Below are 8295 nucleotides of genomic sequence, written 5' to 3'. Positions count from 1 at the left end.
GATGTAGAGAAGTATAAACATACACTGTTCTGACTCCCTATTGGTTTATACTGTGATCCATCACACCTGCACACGTCCCAGATGTATGTAGTCTAGTATGAAGATGATCCATGCAGAGACTCAAGAGAGACTGCAGACATACTCCAGCCCAACTAAACTTTAACTTTAATATATTTACATTCTACTATATGTAAAATGCATTGATTTACATTAATGGGCATACAGGATATGCAGCTGATACAGACAGGGAGCCTAGTGCATTCCAAATTATATTGTCAACATTAACATTATAATGTTTTAACATTATAGCCATTATGGCTTTTAGAAAAAAAACAGTACTTTTACCACTTCTACAGAAGTATTTTAAACTTTATCTGTACTTCTATCTACAGAGTAATGGAAGGAAATTTAATATATGTACATTCTACGCTATATAAAATGCATTAATTTTCATATATGGGCATATATGCTGCTGAAAAAAGGGAGGAGCCTAGTGCATCCTAAATGATATCAGCATTAACATTTTAATATTTTAACATTATAGTATTATGGTAGTGTAATTTTTATTTTTATACTTCAAATACTTGTAAAACATTTTACTATACTTTTACTTAAAAAAAAGTTAAAAAGCTTGAGTTAATACTTCTACTTTCACTTCTACAGAAGTATTTTAAACTCTTTACTTCTACCTACAAAGTAATGGAAGGGAATTTAATATATTTACAATTTACTGTATGTAAAATGCATTGGTTTTCAACCAGTACTTTTACTATACTTTTACTTAAAAAAGTTAAAAAGCTTGAGTTGATACCTCAACTTCTACACTGTAAACCTGGATACGTTAAATTTACTTAAAAAATTTGAGGAATCCAGTTGCCTTAAAAAAGTTAAATAATGGGTAATTAAAACTTCAATTAGCATAACTTAGAACATCAAGTTATTACAACTAAAAGGGGAAGTTGATTTAACTTTTTGTTTCTGTTATACGGTAAGACCAGATAAGTTGAGTTTACTCAACTTTTTCAATGCAGCTGGTTTGCATAAATTAAAACAAGTTATTACAACTAAAGGGGAAGTTGATTTATTTGTAAGGTAGCCCAGGGGGAATCACTACACACTGATGGTGAGTGTTAGTCAGAAACTGTTGGACACACCCAGTATGCAAATAGATTGTGACAGAAGCCAATGGAAAAGAAACTGTTAATGACAAAACAGACTAAACTCAGTTATTATAAGTTGGTTCAACTCAAAGCTCTCAGTTTGAATAGTACAGTATATGTGGCCACAAATGTTCAACTAACTCAAAATAGTTGAGTTTTGTTTAAAAATATCCAATTTTATGTAAAACAGACATCATTTGACTGTATCCAGTATCTATACTTCTTCCTACAGAGTAATGAATGGGAAAACTGATTGGGACGGCTTTGTCTTTTCCAATTTTTTGTCATTTTTCCAATCAAACTTTTCTGCAAACCAGGCTCTTTCTCTCCTAATCAGTTCCTTCCATCTGTAAGAGTTGTCCACTGTGAGCTGTGAGCTCCAGCCAGCCTTCCAACTGGAACCATCTAAATCTGGAGCTACATTCCTTCTCTCTTTACAGACATTTACAGGGAAAAAAGGGACGTAGATGGATGGAGGGGCGGGCGGGGGGACAAATACTTTCTTGGAGGAGCTAAGGAACAAATCAATGCCCTCCAGCCCCTGTTGCTGGTTCCCCAACCCCCCCCCCCCCCTTTCTTCCCTCCCTCCACACACACTCACACTCACACTATCTCACTTTCATACTTTCACTCTTTTTTCTTTTTTTTTAACTACGCTGTTCGACCTGTTACTGCAAATCCACACACTCCATGTGTTTGCAGCTGGAGAGGTGTGTGTGTGTGTGACTCATTCATTCACACACACTTACACACACACACTTACACACACATATTTGCACATATCGCTACTTTCCTGGATTCTAACCCCCACTTGTTCCACTGGGACTGGAAAGTTCAGTGCATGGAGTTTCATCTCTTGCTCTCTCTCTCAGAGAGTTGTTCGCTCCAGTTTCTGCAGAAGGTTAATAAACTCAGGAGCTTCTGATTCCAGCAGGATTGTGTTGGAAGCTGCTGGAAGAAGACCGGTGTGGTGGTGGTGGTGAAGCTGGTGGTGGTGAAGCTGGTGGAGGAGCTGTGGCAGCAGGTGAAAGGTGAGTTTGACACAACAGCACAAATAGGTGCACTTCACTGTAACAGTAATGAATGGATGTTTGTTTTTTATGGTCTGATTAAAACACTCTTTTAAAAAATTGGAGGCCAGTGCATTCGCTTCACACTGTCAGCTGTGTCTCTGCCAGCCCTCTTTCTCTCTCTCTCTCTTTCTCTCCATCTCTGGATGAAGGCCATTCACGCGTCGAGTGAGCGTCTAAGCATTGTAATTACTATTACTCTCTGATAGCTTGTTAATGTCTCTCTTTTTGTTTCTCTCTTTCTTTCTCTCTCGCTCACATGTACCATTCTTTTTAATCCCCAGGCTCAAATCGGTCATCAAAAAATAGGGTAACACTTTACTTGGATGGTCCATTTGATGATGCTCAACTGACATTCAACTATAATTCAACTGAATGCCTATTAAATGCAAGTAAACTAAAAGGTGAAAGTAATGATTCTCTATTAACCCAAACTCAATTTTAACATTTCAGCATTTAAGCATTGAGTTTAGAGTTAGATTTAAAGGTTAGGTTAAGGTTAAAGTTAAAGGGTAGGGTTAGATTTTAGGGTTGATTAAGGGTTAAGGTTAGGGTAAGGTATAGGGTTAGATTTTAGGGTTGATTAAAGGTTAAGGTTAGGGTTAGGTGTAGGGTTGATTAAGGGTTAAGGTTAGGGTAAGGGTTAGGTGTAGGGTTGAGAAGGGTTAAGTGTAGGGTTAGATTTTAGGGTTGATTAATGGTTAAGGTTAGGGTTAGATTTTAGGGTTGATTAATGGTTAAGGTTAGGGTTAGGTGTAGGGTTAGATTTTAGGGTTGATTAAGGGTTAAGGTTGGGGTTAGGTGAAGGGTTAGATTTTAGGGTTGATTAAGGGTTAAGGTTGGGGTTAGGTGAAGGGTTAGATTTTAGGGTTGATTAAGGGTTAAGGTTGGGGTTAGGTGAAGGGTTAGATTTTAGGGTTGATTAAGGGTTAAGGTTGGGGCTAGGTGAAGGGTTAGATTTTAGGGTTGATTAAGGGTTAAGGTTAGGGTTAGGGGTAGGGTTAGATTTTAGGGTCAATTAAAGGTAAGGGTTAGATTTTAGGGTTGATTAATGGTTAAGGTTAGGGTTAGGTGTAGGGTTAGATTTTAGGGTTGATTAAGGGTTAAGGTTATGGTTAGGTTTTAGAGTTGATTAGTGGTTAAGGTTAGGGTTAGGTGTAGGGTTAAATTTTAGAGTTGATTTAGGGTTAGGGTTAGGTGTAGGGTTAGATTTTAGAGTTGATTAATGGTTAAGGTTAGGGTTTGGTATATGGTTAAATGTTAGGATTGATTAAGGGTTAAGGTTAGGATTAAGTGTATTGTTAAATTTTAGAGTTGATTTAGGGTTAAGGTTAGGGTTAGGTGTAGGGCTAGATTTTACGGTTAAATAAGGGTTAGGTGTAGGGTTAGGTGTAGGGTTAGATTTTACATTAAATAAGGGTTAGGTGTAGGGTTATATTTTAGGGTTGATTAATAGTTAAGGTAAGGGTTAGGTGTAGGGTTATATTTTAGGGTTGATTAAGGGTTAAGGTTAGGGTTAGGTGTAGGGTTATATTTTAGGGTTGATTAAGGGTTAAGGTTAGGGTTAGGTGTAGGGTTAGATTTTATGGTTGATTAAGGGTTAAGGTTAGGGTTTGGTGTAGGGTTAGATTTCACGGTTAAATAGGGGTTAGGTGTAGGGTTATATTTTAGGGTTGATTAATAGTTAAGGTTAGGGTTAGGTGTAGGGTTAGATTTTAGAGTTGTATTGTTGATTAAGGGTAAGGGTTAGATTTTAGGGTTGATTAATGGTTAAGGTTAAGGTTAGATGTAGGGGCAGATTTTAGGGTTGATTAAGAGTTAAGATTAGGATTAGGTTTAGGGTTATGTTCAGTAGAATGTTGGTTGAAGGTCAGTTGAGCATCAACGAGGCCATCAAATGACCCATTCAAGTAAAGTGTTACCAAAAAAGTCACACTAATATGATGGATTGATGAAATAACCTGGTCTATAATATTCAGTATATTCAGGTAGTCAGCTGACCTCATTCTTTCAGCACATACTGTTGCTGAACCTAAACCTGCAGACCAACTGCAGCATCAACCAACCAACCAACATCATTTACTTACTTAAACACAGATGGAGACTTATTTTGTCCAGGCAGTTGATTGATTTATGTGATAAAATAATTGCAGAACAAATTCTGAAACTGTTAAGCTTGGTGCAGGGTGTTCCATTCAATTTACAGAGCTTGCAGATTTTGACCTAACCATACATTTTATAATTTTTTTTCACTGGGTATATTTGCATCTAAAACAGGGAATCTAGTGCATCCCAAATTATATTTTTACATTAACATTTTAATATTTTAATATTATAGTCATTCTAGCTTTTAGAAAAATGTGTTTTTGGGAGGGGGTGGGGTTAGTGCACTATAGGACTTCCTTTTACATTACTTTTATTTTTATACTTTAAGTAGTTTTAAAACCAGTACTTAAATCCAGAGTAAAAAGCTTGAGTTGATAGTTCAGCTAAAATACAGAAGTATTTTGAATTCTTTAGAAGTATCTATACTTCTACCGACAGAATAATGAATGGAACGAATCCCGAAACTGTTAAGCTTGGTGCAGGGTGTTCCATTTAATTTACAGAGCCAGAGCTTGCAGCAGTAATGACCATAACCATGCTAATGCAGCACATGCATTACACAGTGTACAGAGTACAGCTACTCAGTTCTAGTGATCAGTGAGAGTCTTCAAAACCTTTTTGTTTTTTATTTTTAGAGCATGCACTCACTCAGTGCATCAGTCAGGCTTTTGACCTAAGTGTAAAGAACGGGTGAGAAAGTGCATTTCATCACTTTGCACTGTGTGGCACGCTGCCTTGTTGATTTGCTTTTGCTGATCCACAAACTATATTAGATGTAATAGTGTTTTTCTCTTATTGTCAGTAAGAGAAAGAGCTTCTGACGGCATGTTTGCTTTCAGCTGAAATGTCATGTGAACTGAAAAAAGCATGTTTTCTTGCTTGCGTTAGTGTAGCATCTTGTCCAATTTAAAACGCATTTAATGACGGTGGCCTTATCTTAGGTTGTGTTTGTATTTGTGTGTGTGTACGTGTGTGTGTGTGTGTGTGTGTGTGTATTTGTGAGTGTGCGTGAATGCAGGCTCCTACGTGTTTAAGTAGTGTCTACACGCGAGTGTGAGTTCAACAACCAATTTCACACCTACAGGGATAATCCTTTGTGAAGTAGAAAAATGCCATTATGTAGAAATAGCTGACATGCAGAGGCGACTTGTAGGATAGAGAGGGAGGAATAGAGAGAGAGAGAGAGAGAGAGAGAGAGAAGGGCAGACGTGGAGACTCGGGCCGACTCTTGTCTTTTTAATCCCCTCAAAGCCTCTATCCACGAACCCCCGGCACACTCGCCTTCAGACCGGGGGTCGGCCTGCGCTCGGGCGATTAAGTTTTCCAGCTTGCTGCGCTGGTTATACTGTATGAACACTGTAGAATAAGTTGCTTGCATGTTCTGCATCATTCTGGAGACACCACAACCATGCATCTCCTAAACCGAGGATCTGGGGCCTCATGTACTCATGTAAGACTTGCGTGGACTTCCTGTTAAATTGTTCCGTAGGCACAAAAAAACGGATGTATCAAACTGTGCGTAGGCAGAGTCCCACGTACTTTCTCTTAGTACATCGCACCTCACACCTCACACCTGCCATGTCTCCTCCCTCAATTATGCAGAGTATAGTGTTATAATAATAATAATTATAATAATATGCTAGATTAGAACAGTTAGTTCCGACCTCACAATCTGATTGGTTGAGCACAAGCACAAGCAGCAGCGTTAGCTTAGCACAGGCTAGCGCTCAACCACGACACGCTCGCCCGCAGCGCTGGCTCGTCTTTTGTGGAAAAAAGGGAAAGAAAATCGCTTGGCTAATGGCGTCTGACAGCCAGAACACTAACTTAACCAGCTAAAGCAAGCTATGCTAACCTAACCACAGTCCAGCCGGCATGCTAAAACCAACACCACCCAGCAAAACTGCTCAAAAATGCAAAAAAAAATTGCAGCTTTCACCTGAAGACGACTCCACAGAGCAGGAGAGGAGAGTATTAGCGGTATTTCAGGGTCCTAATGTTACCATCTTCAAGCTAACTTTCAGGGTTTTAATCTGTATGAACCATGCACCTTAAAGTTTAGTTTCAGTTCTGTTACAGTTGTTGTGGAACTACTTTTTGGCGGAAGGCACAGTTCATATTAAGGCATATTCATTCTGATCAGATCTTTGATTTATTTTCTTTATTCATTTTGTAACAAAAAACTGTTGTATAAAAGCAATAGAACACTCAAGGTCGTGTGTTATCACGAATAACATCACGGCTGTGATGATCAACGGATCTATGACCGAATCACAGCCATGCTGCTACTCGTGATAACACACTCCCTCTAGTGTTCTATTGCTTTAGTATAATATGCCCGTCAAGAAAGTGTCGCAAGGCGCATAGCGTTGCCTCTGTCTTCTAAGTTATTTAATAGTTACCCATATTTTAAATTAATTGTTCTAAGATGGATAATAAATTCTTTCATTCAAATGCTTTACATGAGTTAAATGACCAAGAAGCCACCAGTCACGCACTCTTGTAATCTTAACCCAACCCAAATCTGGAAATCTGAAACGGTTTATAAGCCAGTCGTCATCATGGGCCAAAAAACCCTTAATGGTCACGGAAAAAACACGCTCTTGAAGAATTCGGACATAAGCAATATTTTTTTAATAATGCCAACGCTGCCATCTCCCACAACTCCAGTTCAACATTTTAATGCATGTTTATATAATCTAGGCCAATGAAATTGTCTAATTAATTTACTGTTTAATTGTCATAATAATTTACTTTATTTTACCCAGTAATGGCTGATTACTATAATCTGTGCATAAAGGATATCTTAATAGTTGTAATTTCAATGCATCGCCTCTAAGTGTCGCCAAAAGACAAAAACACATTAGAAACATACGTACAAAAATCCTACGTACGCCTAAAATGAAAGTGTTGTGGGGAAACACGTGCATTTAGCACATCTGACCGTGAGTGTGAAATATGGCGTACGCTAGTTTTTCTGGTATGCACCTTTAGTACATGAGGCCCCAGATCTTCAGTTCTGTACTGTATGACTGTATGAGAACTCTGTGTGAGGATTTACATGCAGGGGCAGGACTGACTTGCTCTGGCATGTTGGCGCTGAGCTCCACAGCTCTGCCACTGAAAGCCATGGCAACTTTCAGAACCATCTGCTCTCTGGAAAGCAGTGAATAGAAGCAAATACACACAAAAATCTATATGTAGCTCTGGAAAAAAATAAGAGACCACTTAAAAATTATGAGTTTCTTTAATTTCATCAAATTAAAAACCTCTGGAATATAATCAAGAGGAAGATGGATGATCACAAGCCATCAAACCACCAAACTGAACTGCTTGAATTTTTGCACCAGGAGTAAAGCAGCATAAAGTTATCCAAAAGCAGTGTGTAAGACTGGTGGAGGAGAATTTCAGATTTCAGCAGGACTTGGCACACTGCCCACACTGCCAAAGGTACCAATTGGTCTTATATAATATTCAACGTTTCTGAGACACTGATTTTTGGGTTTTCATTAGCTCTAAGCCATAATTAATCATCAACAATAAATAAAAAAGGCTTAAAATAGATCACTCTGTGTGTAATACAGCTATATAATATATGAGTTTCACATTTTGAACTGAATTAAAAAGTTATCCAAAAGCAGTGTGTAAGACTGGTGGAGGAGAACATGATGCCAAGATGCATGAAAACTGTGATTAAAAACCAGGGTTATTCCACCAAATATTGATTTCTGAACTCTTAAAACTTTATGAATATGAACTCGTTTTCTTTGCATTATTTGAGGTCTGAAAGCTCTGCATCTTTTTTGTTATTTCAGCCATTTCTCATTTTCGGCAAATAAATGCTCTAAATGATGATATTCCTATTTGGAATTGTGGAGAAACGTTTTCCGTAGTTTATTGAATAATACATATATAGTCCTGCAGATAAAAAAAAAAAATATATCATTGAAAGGTACTTG

The 8295-nt window shown here is 37.9% G+C and overlaps 1 protein-coding gene across 3 annotated transcripts in view; it reads left to right on the top strand.

Annotated features, from left to right (window-relative positions):
- Nucleotides 1-1808: 1808 nt before the first annotated feature.
- The window catches only part of col7a1l (collagen type VII alpha 1-like), a 159580-nt gene continuing 153093 nt past the window's right edge, over nt 1809-8295 (top strand). For all 3 annotated transcript variants that reach the window (XM_049474988.1, XM_049474989.1, XM_049474987.1), the window contains exon 1: nt 1809-2191. The gene's annotated coding sequence lies outside the window, so the exon portion shown is untranslated. The remainder of the gene's footprint in view (nt 2192-8295) is intronic.

This window comes from Astyanax mexicanus, chromosome 2 (assembly GCF_023375975.1).
Source record: "Astyanax mexicanus isolate ESR-SI-001 chromosome 2, AstMex3_surface, whole genome shotgun sequence".
Classification (NCBI taxonomy): Eukaryota; Metazoa; Chordata; class Actinopteri; order Characiformes; family Acestrorhamphidae; genus Astyanax; species Astyanax mexicanus.
This window is presented reverse-complemented; position numbering and strand designations above follow the sequence as displayed.